Source organism: Acyrthosiphon pisum, chromosome A1, assembly GCF_005508785.2.
Source record: "Acyrthosiphon pisum isolate AL4f chromosome A1, pea_aphid_22Mar2018_4r6ur, whole genome shotgun sequence".
NCBI lineage: Eukaryota > Metazoa > Arthropoda > Insecta > Hemiptera > Aphididae > Acyrthosiphon > Acyrthosiphon pisum.
In genome coordinates this window covers 18,326,241-18,345,897 of record NC_042494.1, presented here as the reverse complement: position 1 = coordinate 18,345,897, position 19,657 = coordinate 18,326,241, and the positions used below count along the sequence as shown (strand labels likewise).

The 19,657-nt window shown below is 25.3% G+C and overlaps 1 protein-coding gene across 1 annotated transcript in view; it reads right to left on the bottom strand.

The window, feature by feature from the left end:
• Positions 1–19,657, bottom strand: part of LOC103309806 (zinc finger protein 62 homolog) — an 87,444-nt gene that overhangs the window by 31,532 nt on the left and 36,255 nt on the right. The gene's annotated exons all lie outside the window — the stretch shown is intronic.

Sequence of the window (19,657 nt, the reverse complement as noted above, 5' to 3'; positions counted from 1 at the left end):
ATAATATAGTTAGGTACCTACTTTATAATAATATATATTTACGAGTAGATAAGTGATTGAAAGTGTGACCGGATATTCTTCTTGGAATTTGAAACTGGTGGGAAATATTGAAAATATTTACTAGACATGATATTTTGTATTCAAGTTTAGTAATTAAATGTTCATAACAACAATAGTTTCCAATATTATAACTAACGGTATAATATTATGCACATACTATATAGATGTAAATAAATTAAACAAACTATTTTATTGAGACGACTCATGTGTATTAATATAAATACGCATAATATTTAAAAAATGTTAGTAAAATATATATAATTTATTACTTGCAAATATTATTAAAAAAATATATTATATGTTTCATTTATTTTTATAGACATTCAATTCAGTTAAAGAATATTTTGTGTAGGTATGCTATATGCTTTGAAATAAATCATAGATCAAAGGATTTATTTAGAAACTTTTGAATTATTGACTACTAACTACTATGATTATTATATTGGTATATTATATAAAAAAAAAATACGTAATACCTATATATCATTGAAGTTTAGACAATATTTAATATTATAATTTATAAATATTGTTAAGTATTGTTTTTTTTTCATTTTTAATCTAAAATAAGACGTTCCCAGCTTATTTGCTACCAACGTCCAACATCTATAGAAAAATTATACTAAGAATGTCATACCAAATGATTTTTTCATAAGTGTACACGTACATAAAACGTATATAAAAGATATATTAAAGATATATATGTAATATATATTTGGTATATAAAAGAAAATAAATTCTTTCGCGAATAGGCGTACTATTTAAAATAACATATTTTTTATAATAATTAATAATCTACCTACATTCTATCAACCTCATGAGTTAATATTATACATATTTGCTTTTATATTTACATTTTTCATATTATACATATAGGCAGGTATTATATTTTCTCATTTTTATTTATTACATATAAAAATATAATATGATATTTGATGATTTGATTTTTATTTAAAACATAAGTCAATATTAAAACAGAAAATAAAAAACATAATACATTATAATATTATGCATTATATTTTAATTTTGATCTAATTAAATTTAACCAGACTTCAATTCATATTTTAATGACAAATCATTGTTGTTATTGATTTTTAAAATAAATACTCTAAAATAATGTGTTACGATGTTTGAGACATTTATTAAAGAAATTAGAAAACGGAGTTTATGGAATAAAATAATTACATATAATTACATAATAAGCTATATTGATGTTAAAAGAAAAACTGAAGATTATTTTACATAATATGGTGAATCACCGTTTATAACGAAATGTTTAAAGTTTTGAAATGTTAATGGACATTTTAATTTAACTTAACCACGTGACAGTGTAATACAACTTAATATATTTAAAACATGATTTAATTAGAAAAAAACTTTATTATGAAAAATAGAATTGTTTTAAAATTATTTTTTTTATATGATTAGTGAATATTATAGTAAAACGGCGTTTATTAATTTAAGCCTGGATGATTAAAAAACTAAAGCTAGGATGTCGTGGCTTCAATAATGTGTATAATAAAAACAGACAGCGATATTATTTATTAGACGTCCAGTGTCTAAACGCAACGCAGCAGGAGGGACAAAACGATTTGTTTAGTTAAAAAACAAAACGTAATTAAATATGGTTTTAAAATAACGAGGTATACAAAGAATGTAACAACAAATTTTTAATTTATACAAATCAAGAACAAAATTTATATTATAATTATTTTAACTTCGCGTCTATTAAAATAATTTATTATATTTTCATCCATCATCACGACTAAAATGAAAAAAAATTATTTTGCGAATTTAATTATTATTGTGTTTTTAATTTAATATAGGTCCACGACATAACAGCAATTTAGTAAATATATATAGGTACTAATATTATTGTTCAATTTCTAAAACCAAATACATTTTTCGATTTTTACAGATATTATAATTGGTGCCTAGTTATGTGGACTTTGAAATGCATTGTCTATTAAGTTGCATCGCATACTGGTTCGGAGGATATATCCATAAGACAAGCGAGAACATCGGTGATTATATTAAATAATTACATAATATTTTCTTATAGCTAATGAGTTAAAAATTAAAAAAAATATTAATAATATATTTATATTATTTTGATTATTAGATTGACGATTTAAAGGGCTTCGTTCGTTTATATAAGAAATGTAGTCACATAAATAAATATTATTCCAAGTAGCTCTCAGGAAAATGTATATTTAGTTGCGGACATTTTGTTTCTAGGTACGAATTATTGGTGTAATTGTAACATAACGAGAAATATTTAACGATTTGTTTTACCTATGCGATTCGTTTTTTATAAAGAGAGGAAAAAACCTTATCCCATTTTTGTTTTTTTTTTTTCACTAAACCACGGTGAACGGAAGAAACAACCACAGAGACCCTCTGCAATACGTCAGAGAATAAGAGTTCAGCTAAAATCCTTAAAAATCCGTATAGATCCTTCGCCAGTCAGTCGATATGTACAGGCATATATAGGTTAGGTACCCGCGACTCGTATTATGTACGACCGGAAATGTTTACCCCGACAGCTTTGTACTACCTACCTATATAGTGTCTATATCCTCCGAGTCTACTACCCTGCTCGCATTGTAAAAATAAACCGATAAAACTGCTGCGGCGCTATTGCATAACGGCGAATGACGTAAAACGGCAGCGGAAAAAAAAAAACTCCAAATGAATTATAAGCCACACAGCGGCGGTTGGTGCGCAAGGTGATAAAAAATCATCATCACGTGCAATATTTTCATCTCCGAATTCCAATATTCCGTGCACAAGTATCATAATTCATTTAAACGTTTATTTATGACGTCTGCCGAACCGTTCACCTTAACCCGCGCTGGTCGAACTGGATCAAAATATAACGTTGTAATTATTATGTATCACAATGACGGTCGCGCGATGATCGATTACACTGTACAGGATGATTCACCTTCGGCTCACCTCCATTTTTTCCCCTCCAGTTCAAATTCGTGTTCTGATTTTTGTAATTATTAAATACCGACCATTCGAATTCCTAAGATTTGTTTGTACTACACGAAGCGAGCGTGCTGTGGTGATACAGACTTCTGGTTTTTAAAAAATCATCTTCACGTGCAATATTTTCATCTCCAAATTCCAATATTCTGTGCACAAGTATCATAATTCATTCAAACGTTTATTTATGCCATCCACCGAACCATTCACTTATAACCCACGCCGGTCGAACTGGATCAAAATATAACGTTTTCATTATGCATCACAATAATGGTCGCGCAATGTTCGATTATATTGTATACAGGGTGATTCACCTGCAGCATCACGCTCACCTCTATTTTCCGCCTTCAGTTTATTCAAATTCTGATTTTTGTAAATATCGCCGAAGACCGTAATGTTTAAGATTTGTTTGTACTACTCGAGGCGAGCGCGCTGTGGTGATACAGATTTCTGTTTTCAAACGAGAACTCCCCTTCTTTACTGTAAATTGTTAAGTGGATTATTTTTTTTGAAAATGTAGATGCACCTAATTCATAATTTGAACCGAGAGTTACTAGGTCGTTAAAATGTTTATACTAAGGATAAAAGTTCTTAAAAATGGTTTTACAAAAATATAAAATGGATGTAATTTTGGATCTAATATATTCATGATGTAGGTTCACTTGTTGTACCTATACTTGGATAATTTTTGTAGATAATAAATGTGGATAAATTAATATTAATTACTAAAATGTTTAAATCACCATAGTCCCCATATCTTCCATTCCCAATTATCATAGATCTATTATTATCCTTAGTAGGTACACAAAGTAAAATAACTCGAAAACTACTCGAATTTGAATTTTGATACGTCAACATTTCAAAAAAATTATCCACTAAATAATTTTCAGTAGAAAAGTGTCGGTCTTAGTTGGCAAACAGAAATTTATTATACCCATAAAACACTCCTTAAATAGTACCAACAATTTCAAGAATTTAATAGTATATTTAAATATTCCTATTATCAGATTTTGAATAACTTCATTATTGAAGGAAAAAAATGGGGCGAGCAATTCTACTGAGCATGCTTGGTGAACCATCCTGTATATAGTATTGTATAGGCCATATAATAGGGTATATACATACAATTACACATTAATACATATTATATTATAAACTGGAGCTGTAGTCTAAAATCGTTTGCATTATTCAATTTATAGCCAAACCATACCGATTAATATTTTATATTTTACTCTTGCAGACAATACGGTTTATAATGCGATATTTTTCAAGTAAAATCCATTTCTTATTATCATAATATTGTGTTTACATTAAATGTGTTTTACAATTTGTTTTCAAATGATTTTCGACAATGGATTTAGATTTAAACCGAATACCTATCAGACTGTCATATAAGTTAAATTATTTGACATTGACTGGGATTATTTTAGATAAAGACGAACACTGCGCGATTCTCGAGGAACTTAATTCAAAACAAATATTATACTTCCTGAAACGACGGTAAATTTTTGATACAAAATAAACGAATACTAAAATATATAGAGACAAGAAAGACTAAAAGTAATGGTCTATTTATAGGTTTGATGCAATTTGACCAAGGAAATAATATTGTAATTTATTGTGAAAACAATTAATTAAAATTGAAAATTGAAAAATGCGAGAATCTCATAAACAAATTATAGTAATTATACTCATTAAAATATAGACGAGGCAATTGGAATGGTAAAAATACACTTTCTTAAAAAAAAATAGTTTTTTCTTTTTTTTAAACGTCACATAAAATATTTGTCAATTGTCAATCGTTTATTTATTGTCATTATTTTAGATTCTGAGCAGAGTGACTTTTTTTTTTGTATTTACATAACGCACATATACTAAATATTAATAAACGATAATTGTTCGATTACTTTATTTCTTACAGATAATCAAGTTAATATAGTTCGCAACATAATGCAAGGGGAAACGTTTAATCATTCAAAGAGGTTGGTATCTAATTTTAATTGAAACAAATAGTTGTTAAAAATTATTCTTTTTATCGTGAACACTAAAAGACAATTGGTTAACATAGTTTCAAAAAAGTGTAGACTGTATAAGGTATACTTTTCCTATTAAAATTATGCATATTATTCGATTAATCATATACGCATCAATGCATATTATAATCTGATTTTATTTAAATAAGATTAAATATTTTTAGTTTATTTATTACATTTGTTAATACTACAATACTACAGAAGTATACAATTTGACGTATACGTATACCTTACAATTCACCGATATAATGGTCAAAATGTATATTTAAAGCTTTTGTAGCAAGTTTATCAAATCCCCTGATTGAGTAAATAAATGTTAGGCAAAAACTTAATTAATCTGTCAAAGGGATAAAAACATATTTTTCACAACAGTAATCCTTAACTTTCAGTCAGTTTCAGATTGTGTAATGTTCATACATCATACTTAACGAAATCAACACTTGTTGGGTTAAATACTTAAATATGTTGTAACCTCGTTAAACATTTTTTTTTCACTACCGCAGCTGATAAGATATTAATCTGAAGCCGGGTAATTTGTTTAATGATTAATAAAACATTTAAAATTATCTGTCATTAAATTTTGTTGTTAGTGAGTTTATTATTCATTAATTAATATATTTTACAGAGCAAACTGTATTTAATATTTTTACTTATTCAGAGTATTATTGAATGTCTATACAATTAATGCGTCGAACGAGTAAACAAAAAATTGTTATTGGAATATTTTTTTTACTGACTGGTAAACGCATACTATAATTTATTTCATTATACAGTTAGTTAGGTAGGTATATTTGTGAGATATTTACTATAATTATTCAAAATATGTATTTATTGGTTCATATGGTTTTACATAAACATAAAGTATTCAAGTTAGTGCAGTGTAAGTATATAATATTATGTATGTGCAATGTGCATGCAGTGAAAATTATATTTAAGTAAATAAAGGATGGTAGTAACTAGTAACGTTTTAAGTACTTATATTATGATAATGAAATCCAATATGAGTGATATAATATTATTTTAATTTGACGGAATTAATAACACGATTTTTCAAAAACAGTTGTCACTCGTTAGTGCGGCATGCACGATTTCCAAATAATTCAAATAATATTATGGACATACTGTTTAATTATATTGTAAATAACTTTTGGTTTTGTTTTTTATTCCTTAAGTTCCCAATTGCTATTGTTATTGGTTTTGAAATTAGACAATAGCAGTTCTATGTCTATAATAGTACAACACACATCAAGAACAAAAAAAAAAAAATTTTATATTTAATGTCTACTCGTATTATAATAAAAAGTTTTATCAAACTATAAACCATTGTTAAAACTATTTAAATTAGATCAATACTAAAATACGTTTAGATAGTATGTGATAGGTACCTAATTAAATTTATTCGCTGTGCATATAAAAATATTTTAAAATAGAAAAGTAATATTCCATTTTAGAGCTCTTTCATAAAGAGAAATGACAATGATATTAGACGTCAAAGAGAATAATAAATCCAGTTATTATTATTGATGCTAATTTTCTTTGATTTTTTTTTTGTATTATTATATTATTATTTTCGATGTTCATCAGTTTCCAAACATAGATATTTTTTATTTATTTCTATACCACATTACATACATACACCCCATACATTTTAAATATTTTACGTTTTCTACTGCAAGTTGCGTTTATACATTTTCAAAGAATACGTATAATAAGCCATTGACATACTATCTCAAACTACCTATATGTATATAGTATATTTATCTATTCTGTGATATAGTGATGTAATTATTACGATAACGTGACATTGGTAGTTTTGAAATATTGAAAAGATAAATTCTATGTTATCTTATCGAAAAGTTGAATTTTATATATGTGTCTGTCGTCTGTCACGAAATGTACAATTTGTCGGCAATTCAACAAATTGAGATATTATTTCTAATAAAGTTTTGGTTTATCTCAATTCCAAAATGTAAGTTTTTAGTCCCTAAGTTCTTTCATTCTTTCTAAAAATGATTTTGTGCTTACACACAAAGTAACCAGAAACAGATAATCTATAGGTATTTATTTTACTTGTTTCAAATGAAATGTTTAAACATGAAAACCATAAAAATTAAATAACATAATATCTGAATGGAACTCGAAGGTTTTATAATGTAATCAACTGTGTAAGATCCAACGTTGTTACAATAATTTCATTATTGTGATTCATTGTAATTTAAACTTTTAAGGTAAAACCGTTAAATCCCCGTATATTATTGATTTTGGGGATCAATTGAAAATTGTTATCATTATTTCGAATGAATAGTCTATTGCTTCTTTGTGATCATCAAGTTGTCTAATCAAATAGATTAATATGTCTACATATAGATGTAATATGTAGTCCTTCAAACTTAAAAGTGTAATTAAATATTATATTGATTGGTAGGTACGTAAATAAATATATAATATTAAAAATAACGCCATTTTATATTTTTATAGTTGGTAAATATTACAATATCATATTTAAATTGTGAAGTGTATGTTTTACTTAAAATGTTTTAAATAGATTATGCCACTTTTAATAAAAAGTTTATGTATTATACTATTACTTTATGTTTGGATATTATTTAGGTAGGTACTGAAGTTTTTAAATATTTTTTTCGTGGTACCTACACAAAGTAGGCGGGATTTAGAGAGATTTCAGCATTTTTCGTTTAATTTCTATTACTAAGTTATTCTTAAATTTAATTTTTGTACTCAAAGATTAATTCATTTTAGCTTGTCCCACTCAATTATCAATTATTAAATATATAATAAAATATAAGTTATAGATTAGAGTAATAGAATTGTTTTCAATAATAACACGTACTACAATAATTTTAATTCATTATAATTTTAAATAAATTTAATACTTTCGTAGCTTATTTTCAATAACTTATAGGTAATAGTATCTACCTTGGTAGTATTGTTTTAAGTTGTCTAAAATTGTCCAACAAACTGTGCATTTTTATGAACATGTATTTTTCTTAGTAAGCATAGTCATAAATATAAAAGTGAATATAAATTATCATTAGTAAAAATAAAATTAAAAAAAAAACGTTAGTGTTAAATTATGAAGTAGATTAATTTCTGTCATAACTATTTTAACACACAATTAGACTAAGCGTATAATAATTATTAGGTACCTGTGGTATTATTTTGGAATTATAAATATAAAGGGATATGCATTTGAAGATATCCAACTATAAGATATAATAATATAATATAAAATTATATAATTATATAATACATATAATACACTTTTATCACTTAAAGAAACATTAATATTTATCGATTTTAATGATTAATTTCACCAAAACAGATAGCACACATATATTTTCTTAATTTTTATATAATATAAATAAACATTTTGAATGTGTTAGTTAAAATTATTATATTGCACGGCGACATATACAGGTAATATTAATGCATTTGTGTTATACAATACCTAACTACTCTTAGGTATGTTATTCGAAACTCACAAGTTATATTATTACTTGACTCGTCTGCAAGATTTTTAAATTTATTTGTTTACTTTGAGACTGAAATTATACATTTATAATTAATTATTGAATAGATAAATGCATATAATTATTAATCTATAGAAATATTGTTTAATTGGTACATATATTTATGAATGATTATCTATAGCTCGAACACATAAATATTTATGCATAAAGTAAAAGTAATTGTAGAAAATCTACCGAATATATTTCAGACATTTAAAAATAAAATGTTACTCAAACAAATAAAAATAAGCTGTTAACGTAAGTCATAAACTCATTATTTTAATATATTAAGCGTATAATTTTTTTAATACTGATTATTCCCTTATTAATAAATTCTAAAATTTAAATAGGCCAATATCGCATGTATTATGGTATTATCTATTTCCTGCAATATTATTATTATTATTATTATTAATCAATTTTGGTTATATTGTAATTTATAATAGTCGAGATATAATAATTTATACCCATATTATGTTAGAATCTCATTGAAAAAATAAAGCTTATAGTTTATAATATATTACTACGATATGATATTGTGTATTCATATTTAATTAAATTCGTTATGTTTTTAATTAATATGTATTTATTCAAAGATAAATTTTGATAATTAGTAATATATAAATTCTATTTGTAGAATATAATTGTTTATAAAATTGTCTTAATCGTATATTACACGTGATAATTTTTTTTTAAATTTAATTATATTTATTTCATAAATATTCTATTTTATCTTAAAAAAGTTCCTGACATATTTTAATACACATGAATTACGAATATATTTAATCAACTATATTGAAACATTTTGAAAAACTGTAATAAATGATTTCGATTTGTTATATTATATGAAATCTGAAAAATTTTTATTACTATTTTTTTTTGGCAGAAAAAAGATGGATGTGATAAGCGATTGACAATATACCTTTTAATTTTCAAATTTATTGATTGATGGTCAAAATAAATAATTTATCCATAGAAAATAATATAAGATTTTTTTATAGTTATATTAATATATATTTTATTATATAAATAGGTTATTAAAATAGTGATTAAAAATTGAGTAAAGTAATCAGCATAAATATTTTTACTTGATCGATAATTAATGATTGTAATATTAAATTTAACGTTTTTTTAATAGAATGTTTTGCATTAGTTTATTGTGTTCTTGCTTAGTGTTTTTTTTATATTTAAATAAATATACTAAACAAGAATGTACTAAACTATTAATAACATTAAAATTAATATTACGATTGATAGATATATCGATAAAATAAAAATGTCTATATGCTAATTAAATGAACATTAAACACAATGTTCAATCACCATTCTAATAACCTATTTATTTAATAATAAAAACAAATTAAAACTTATGAAAAATGTGTTGTTCTTTAATATTATAAGACCGGATTGTAATAAAATAATTGTTATTTTTAAAACAAGTTATAATATTAAATAATCACTCACGTTTAGCCGCTCCATTATCCACTGTGAATATGAGTACGATCGCTAGTAAAACCATACAAAAATAACACTTTGTTGCGATCTGTGGTCTCAAAGGCATGGTTATACTATACATAAGCACAAACACTGATAGTCAATCGTCAAAATGAGCTTTTGCCCCGAAAGTGACCCGCAACATCGTAAACGCAGGTCTTTTATACCTTCCACCCTTGTTTTGCGCACACCCTGTTTGTGTGTGCGTGTAGGCGATACTCGCTCGCGTAGTCTGAAAACATTTTCTCGATGAACACAGCAGCGGTAAGTCTTTTTTAACAGAATTTAAATTAAAAGTTATGATTTCACGAGGTGTACGAATAATAATTTAATAACTAATCGAGTTATAGATTAACTCAATATGTATATTGGTTAAATAAAATAAAAATTCAATATAGTTATACTTATTTTAAAATCGATATATGTACCATTTTGTCTAAAAAATTATACTCATTGACAATTTATTATTTAAACGGTTCTTATTATCAAAAAGTAATAAAAATATTATTTCTAGAAATTATAAATTACTTAATAATAATTAACGAGCTGAGTAATTTGTTTTAAAACGAATTATATATTGTATACGTAGGTACTATAATGTACTGCATTAAGTATTAATTTAAAATTAATAAAAACGCGGTGTTTTTACTTATTTGAACAACAATTTATAGGTTTTTTCGTACATTTATTGACTATTTAGTTTGACATTCTTGATTCTTATGTGTATATAGTTAGTTTTATAAATTATATGAATTATATATACCTAAATCATATTATGTTAGTATAGGTATATACAATGCACTTATGAACCTAGGTACATGACACATGTGATGAAATTGTACCTCAATATAATGATGTCTAATAAAAAGTGACTTAGATATTATAACTTGTACAACCGAAATTCACACCCACATAATTTTAGTATTTTACTTTACATAAAATTCGTTATAATATGCCATCATAAATCTTAAAATAATTAGTCATTCATTTAATGGACACGTTTATATGTATAGGAATTGCATTTTGTTGTTCTTTATTATACACAGTGCATAAATGCGAATTCACCGGGGATAACAAAACCATAATAACAAGAGCATAATATTGTTTGTATTTTTGTGACTCAAAACACATTAAATTATAATTATTCGTCACTTGGAAGTTGTGATGTATATTAATTATAATTATTACTTGTTTTAGAGTTTCGAGTTATTTACATGCACCTAAGTGTTGTGACTAGACTCGACATGTTTATAAGTTTTGTTTAGAATGCTGTATATTTTAGTTCAAAATAAATACACTCACTCGATAGCACAAGACGTAAAATTGATATAAATAAAATGTTAAAAATTGTTATGGTCATTTTCATTGAAAAATGTATTTTTTGTTATATAGTTTTATTTTAATACGAAAATAATTTTTTAATTTTGTTATTTTTAATTGTTGATACAAATGTATTTATTTTGTCCTTATAAATGTATACTTAATAGTTAATGCTACTTTTAAATTTAACGAATAAAAATTATTATTTACAAAGCTAATTTTGTTTATATTTTTTTAAAAGCGGAGAACTGGTAATTATAATATAACATGTATGAAAAAAGTATAACAGAAAGTTAAAGGCAATTAAAACATTAACGATTATATTTTATTATTATTATTTATATTTATGAAGTATTTGAATCAAAAGATAGAAATAGGTACACTCTTTATTTGGAGGAACGTACAAAAAGTATATCAGATAAAACAAAAGATTATAAAACTTATTTTAGTCAGAATTAAAATATAATATTAAATATTAATCTTCACCATGATGATGAATCAATATATTTTAATAATAAACGAGATATATAAAACGTATACATGAACGTACTATTATTGAACTTAATAACTCAAATTACTGTAATAAAATTGTACTACAGAACACAGACTGATCACTGGGTTTCACGAGATTAATAAATAGCATATTATTTATTTATTATTTCATTGATAAAAATATTTTAAATATTTTGATTATTAGATGATATATTATTTCTGGGGACGATGTTTTTTAATTATAAAACTAGGTATAAACACACAAATTCTTACATTTGGAATGATGTTTCCTCTTTTGATGATGTATACTAATGGTATTATTATTTTTGAATCAATGTATTTTTACTGTAGGGAAATTTCAATTAAAATTTATCACAAAGTTCTGAATTTTAGGTATTATGTACCTATAATATGTTAGGAAAGAAGTTTTAAAAAATATATGCGTAATAATATTATAAATTTATACCTAACATTGCTGGCATAGGCGTAGGGTGGTCAAATTTTTTTGGGGGAAGCTTTAGCCCTTCCAAGCGCAGACATGTAACGACTCGTGGGGCACTCATTATTCAAACCCCCTCCCCCTAACTACGCCTATGATTGCTGGGTTTCATACAAAAAACTTCATTTAATGGGTTAATAAATACACCGAGAAACATTAGAATCGATCAAAACAAAAGTTTCAATAGATACGATGATTTAACTGCTATAGAATATTAGAATGTCATGCGTTATAAGTTTATTACAATACACTCTCACTTTATTTGTTATAATAATGCATTTAATTATTGAATAAGGAAAACAATTATTCAAATAGGTAGATCGTATATAGATGTATAGTAAAATAACATGTTTAAATTAGGTACTTGAACGTTTTTAAAAAGATTTACTTAAAATAATACTTCAGCAAATACCAAAATTTATTTTTAAAAACAATTTAAGCAAAGAAAGTTTTAATCTACTTATTAAAATTTTGGTGGAAAACCACGGTTTACATTTAATAACACCAATTGTTCTAACTTATAATACATAATACATAATATTATAATATAATGCGTATATAATCACCTAACAAATTTTAAAGAAAAATAATTTGATCAGATTTTAATTATATTTTAAGCTCTTGAATTATATAATTATATGATAAAAAATATTTCCACTCAGGCACATTTTATTATAGATAAACACAACTTAGCATAATGCCAAGCAGTGTTATAAAATCAAACTACCAGAATGTGTTTTGTATCAGATTATTAGAACATTGATAACATAGGTTCTGATATAGGAAATTGTTTAAATTTATAAAGAATTAATAAGCTGAAATTTAAGATATATAATATGATATATTATATTAGGTATAAATGAATAATTAGGTATATATCGTCAATGATAATATTAATTATCGCCTAGATCTTAGATGTAAAAAAGAATAGCTTATTAATTATTATAGTATAAACTAAGTTAAAAAGTTACCTAAACTTATAACTATTATATATTAGTGTTTATTTATATTTTATATATATTAGTTATTAGACAAATCTTATAGCTTATGTGAGAAAAATAAATTTATTCAATCTTTATAATTATTTTTACCGTATAAAACTATGATTACTAAAGTTTTTCATTCACCACCAGACGTATTATTGATACGTCAATTGCAACCTGTCATCGTTTAGATATAGGGGATTACAAAAACAGAACAATAACCTTTTCACATAAAGGTAGATATATTATTTTATGTTTTAATGAATTAATACAATATTATACAAATAATTTAAATATGTTTATAATCTATAAATATGGGATATTAATTGAGATATAATTACACATTCACACACACACACAAGTATTATTATGAATATGAATTAATAATACAAACCATGTTTGATCATTTTGACCAGGAGTCATAAAAATATATAAATTTAGTATAAATAAATATACGGTTGTATCAGGTTGTTTCATAGGTATTACAACATTTTTTAGAACTATCACATGGAAGTGGGTGGAATGGAAAATCTAATTTGAATTTTTCGAATACAGGATTTTTAAGAATAACTGTTTATTCGATATTTACCGCATTCAATTTAAATTTATCTCAATAATAAAATAAACTACGAGAATTTTCGTCTCCCAAAACCTCTATTTGACGTGATTTTTGAGAATTTCTGATCTCGGACGTGACAACGATGTCAGAAATTCTCAATAATACTTCGCAAAAGTTCATGGAGATGATTCTATTACGATCAACAATGCAAATGCCTTATAACCATTTACTGTTCAAGACATACATAACAGTTCGTATTGATAAAGAAAAAAAAGAGTAGGTAAATGGGTGTCACTTTACTGGACAGTACGTTATATCAACAAGATTCTTCAAAATGTTGTCTACCTTTATCAAAAAAAGAAATGTCTACAGATAAGTCAAATTAAATGTTTATGATTGTTTGAAGTTCATATTTTTACAACATTGGATATTCGCTCAATAATTATTTACAGAAATTATTTCTCATGTAGCGATTTTGTTATTTTGTTGTAATTTAAAAACGAATAACCATAGATACATTAACATTTTACTGAATGTTAATATTTTCATTTTCTATAGGTACATCGTACAATTTTGACTCTTTGAGCTGTTCAGTTTTTAATTTTTGTAGTTTTTTTTTTCTATAAATATCAATACAATATTTGCTGGGTAAAAAAAACGTGAAATTTAATACGAAGCTCCTGATATATTATTACAATAACAGTTGATATTGAAGTAGAAGAGTATTAAAATTACATAGGCACAATTTTTTTTTATTAACATTTAAAGTTCAAAATTGTATTAAATTTAAAAATTAATAATTATTTTGTAGTTTAAAATGTATAAAATGTTCAACTTTTATAGCTAAGGATTGAAAATGTAAAACAAGGTTACACGTAAATGGGTTATAATATATAAATTACTTTATTCACAATAATATCATAAAATATACTTAGTAATATCATAGGCTGAAATGCTGAATGACCGTCTTCGCTCACAGTCATTTTTCTTATACAATGATATTATATCATTCAATTCAAATATAACACAATCCATCACAGTGACCCACTTGTGACCTATTGTACAGCAGAGCGACACCCACTTGTCCATCTGTTTTTTGTTCGTTTTTCCTGACGCTCTTGAAAACTATATTACATTTTCCACTTTTGACCCCCTAAATTACCAAATAGATTCACTTTCCTACCAGAAAATATATATTTGAAAAAAATTTAAGCATTTTTACTGACCCAAATAGTTATGACAGACACAAAAAAAAATTAAAATTAAAAAAAAAAGACATCATTGTAAAATAAATATATTTACCGCTCCACTTAGAATCTAAAATCATAATACATAATTATTGCACCAGGTTCTTTGTCGTAATATATTATAAATTATTTAAATGCAAACATTTATTTCAAACTATAGTTTAGAAAGTTTAATTGAATACCTGTGCCATTATTAAAGTAAATTAGGTAACTGGAAAAAGGCATTTATTGATTTAACAATTTATAATAGTTTCTATGAATATCTATTATCTGTCAATACTAATCATTGACAAAAGATGAAGGTAATAAGTACCTACTTACTTTTTTTTGTTTTACAGTTTTCATATTTTCACTGAGAACGATCGATGTTTCAATCTTTATAATTTGCTCAATAAATAATGTTAGTTTTGAACTAATATTATACTTTATTTGATGATCTGTTGTTTTTTTCTGTATTTTAAATTTAAATTTCAGTTTTCAGTATTAAATTATGTTTAACCAATATATTAGGTAAATGTATGTATATGAATATTTTGATATATTTCATTGTAAATATTTAAAATTAAAAATTAGTACTAATAACTAGATTTTGAACTGGGGGGACTTCACCGACATTTGGGGGGACTAAGCCCCCCCCCCATTTGCGCCAATGGTGTGGACACTCATAATGTGTTATATTGTGGACAATTATATAATACATTGTAGCTATTAATGTGAAAAAATTATATTTGAAAATAACATTAAAGGAGGAATATAATGAGATAATAAGAGCTGTTAATGAAAATAATAATTGTAAGTGTCGAAATATTAAATAATAATAAACCAAGGAGAGATACGTTCTTTAGCGATAATTGCATTTAGAACGGAAGAAAGAAGGATTAGTGGACCGATTATTATGGTTTTTAAATTTTTGATTAATGAAATATTTGATATTGCTAATAGGGATATATTTTGATTTTAGATTCTGATCGGAGCGAGGAAGCTATTGGTTTTACAATGGTGTTTATTTTTTTTTTTTTATATATATCCTGTATACAAAATTTATACCAGAAGGATTGCTTCGATTTCAACATATTATAGTATCTTATCTTTTAGCAAATTGGATCAAGATTATACATTAAACAGGTCATTTTTCGATTTTCTCAATAGTTATTAAATGCCACGGGAAAAACCACCGAAAAATTACGAAGAAACGCTAAAAATGGGATTTTATTTCCAACGTTTTGTTTATCACCATAGAAACGAATAAAAAATTATAATATTATAATATTAATTCAACTTACATGAAAAAATAAATAATAACAATATAAAATATCCAGACTGACAAATCGTCTCCGCTCAGAATCGTTTTTCTCATACAATGATATTATATCATTGAATTCAAATCTAATACAATCCATTATACAATGAGCCACTTGTAATGTACTGTACAGCTGAGCGACATCCACTCACCTGCTTTTTTTTTCATTGATTCTGCATAGGATTTCATTTGCGCTGAATATGAGTACCTGGAATCTTGGGTTATTGAAATATTTTTGGGACTTTTTTGTTTGTTCAGTTATTAATGTCGTTTGAAACAACTATTTTAGAGTATGGGCTGCAGTTTGTACCTATATTGAGTGCTAATTGTCGTGCACATTTTCAGCTCATTATAATACGACGGGACTGCTGGTAGCCTTTGGAATATTTTTATACATTATGTTATTATTATGTATTATATTTCCAAATAACAGTACGGAGATTTCATTTTCACCAATACATAATATTATACAATAGTTAAATATAATATGGATAGCCGGAACGTATAACATGCTGATACGCACGCGTATATATAGGTATAAGTATATAACATGTGTCATAGTCCTTCGGAGTTCTGCAGTGTCTAGACACACTAAAATCATACACAACTGCACAAGTCTTCGTGGTTTATAATGTTTATAATGTTAGCATACATTAGTGGGTACCAATAATATACAATATTATATGAAATCGATTGGGTCGCGTGACAACACATTCTACTCACGCGTTTTGTCTCTTTTATTTCAATTTGGTCCGGATTACACCTCCTGGGTCCGTAGATAATCTAATTAAAACACACAAGCACCTATAACGTACCTACAACTGCATAGTGTCGGGACGAAAAAAAAAAAATAACCAAACATATTATTGCACAAAAAAAAAAAATATAGACATATATATATATTTATATTTATTGCCATTGGTACTACAACGGGGCCGTTCCGGATCAAAGCGCGTAACAATAAGTGCTGTCCACTTTTTTTTTCTTTAAATTATCATAATCACACCCGAACCCGAGACGGGTAAGAGACAGGTCGTTGTTGATTTCTTCGATATACCGACCAGATGTAATTAGACTCGAAGAAATCGTAATGCCGACCAATTGTGTACACAGCGTTGGCGAATTATCCAAATATCTATCGTTACAGTCACAACGGTACAATAATAATTATATTATATTATTTTATTGCCGACGCACATTTAGCGCAATAATTTGTTGAGGACAATGGAAATAACCTTAATGATTTGATGATTAAAAACACCTAATGTTTATTATGTGTGTGTGTCTGATGGATGTATCCGAGATACCTACCTACCTATAGCGTATAAATTAAATTAATAATCGTGATGCTATCGTTCAATGCTCATAAATGATAATACATTATATATGTAATAATACGCATAATTCAATAATAAATAGGTAGGTACTGATAGAAGCTTATAAATTATTTAACCAACGAAAGTAGTTTTTGGCGTTTTTGCACAGTGCAAATTGCAAACAAGTAAGAATTAAAACCGTAACTACAATTAATTGAATAAACAATAAAAACTATCTTTTTTTTTTTTTTAATAGAGTGGCATTTTTACAAGACTTGACATATAACGAATAAAATTAGGTTTAAAATAAGGTTAGTTTGGTTTTTAGCTAAATGCATAAATAGTTCTAACAATTAATATCTGTTAAATCTTAAAGAGAATCAATAATTGCATTACGCAGTACGTCTATTCATAAAGTCATGTTTCGAAATAATACTCGGGAAAAATTTTATGAAAAATGTTAAGTAATCATGAGCTTACATTTTTTTATACAAGAAAGTTTCGTTTTATTAAAATATAATATACCTGCAGATAATCACACTTAACAAACAGTTTTTTGTAATTAAACAAAAATGGATATTTAAAAAAAGACGATTTTTCCTTTAGTCTTGAAAACTTTTATGAACATTTAATTATTCCGAGAGTTTCAACGCATTATATCAGAAACGCAACCTACCTACGCATTTTTATAGTATTACAACCTACTTTTATAGTTTATCTCTTTTTCGAGCATATTTGTTGGTACTTCAAATTCCAATGCTACAATTGTTTTTAATTACCCGTTCGAGATAAACAACGACAAGTTTCAGGTATATTTGTATATGTGGTATTGAAGTTTTTCAAAATGAGGTGGTAAAATATCAATTAACTAATAACTATATAAATACCTACCTAATAATGTTTCTACAGTCTGCATATTATGTACATAGTAATATATATTTGTAAATTTATTTGAATATGTAAAATGTAAATATGCTTTAATCTTAAGTTTGTTTTATTTATTGAATTTCTTATTATATCTAAGCTCAACCTGATAATAACACTAATATTTTATGAAAATGTTAGTACAAGTGGCGCTAATGAATAATGGCCTAGTTTTCGAAGCTGAAAATTATCGTGATCGATGAAAAAAATAAAAAATAATGAATATACCTACATTAGGTATTTATAAATATAGTTTGATAGTAATTAATAGTAAATTAATAATTAAATATAGCTTGGCCACTCATTATAATGTGGCGTTCTATGTATTATTAAATTTAGATATATCTCTATTAAATGTATACGTTAGTTATATTTTATAAGTCGAGAGTCGAGACTAGGTTATTTGGTACTTTTGTTTAAAATTGTTGACGACTTCCAATGCCCTATAATATGTTGTTAAATAAAACATAGAATATAATAAGTTTATAGATGATAGTAATATAATATTTGATTTTTGATTTTGACTTGACGCGTATTAAAGTATTATATTGAATATTAGTTAGTACATACATTAAAAAGTAACAACCCACACACCATAAAAACAAGCCTGGGCAAGTTAATGATAATTTTTAACTGAGTTAAGTTAAGTTAATGTAAAACATTTTAACTCAGTTAATAGTTAAAAGTTAACCTAATTTTTTTTTTAACTCAGTTAAGTTAAAAGTTATATGAACATTTTCAATTAACTTATTAACTAAAGTTAAGTTAAGTTATTTTTAATTAAAATTTATTAAGTTTTTTTTTTATAATATCTTTATAAATACCCAGCAATATGGTTTAAATAATAAAAATCATAAATATTACAGAACACAGGAAATAGCCAATAGCTTTTCTATACATGGGTACTGAATTAAT